The sequence below is a fragment of the Egretta garzetta genome, unplaced genomic scaffold (genome assembly GCF_000687185.1).
Source record: "Egretta garzetta isolate BGI_Z169 unplaced genomic scaffold, ASM68718v1 scaffold7, whole genome shotgun sequence".
Taxonomy (NCBI): domain Eukaryota; kingdom Metazoa; phylum Chordata; class Aves; order Pelecaniformes; family Ardeidae; genus Egretta; species Egretta garzetta.
This window is the reverse complement of record NW_009260350.1, coordinates 1,335,205-1,335,427: the sequence shown is the minus strand read 5'-3', so window position 1 is coordinate 1,335,427 and position 223 is coordinate 1,335,205.

Below are 223 nucleotides of genomic sequence, written 5' to 3'. Positions count from 1 at the left end.
CCCCGTCCCCGCCCCGCCCCGCCCCCCCCCGGCCCGCGGCCCCTGCGAGAGGATCCGTATTATTCCCGCCTCCTCCCCCGCATCTCTCCTGCACTTGGTCTCGTTATTGGGCAACGACGCTGCCTCTCCGGCCAGGCTGAGATGCTGATTGGCCCGAGGTGGTGGTGAGCTAATAACATCACGCCTCGACCTCGGGAAGGGGCGGGGCGCCGGGGCGCGTAGA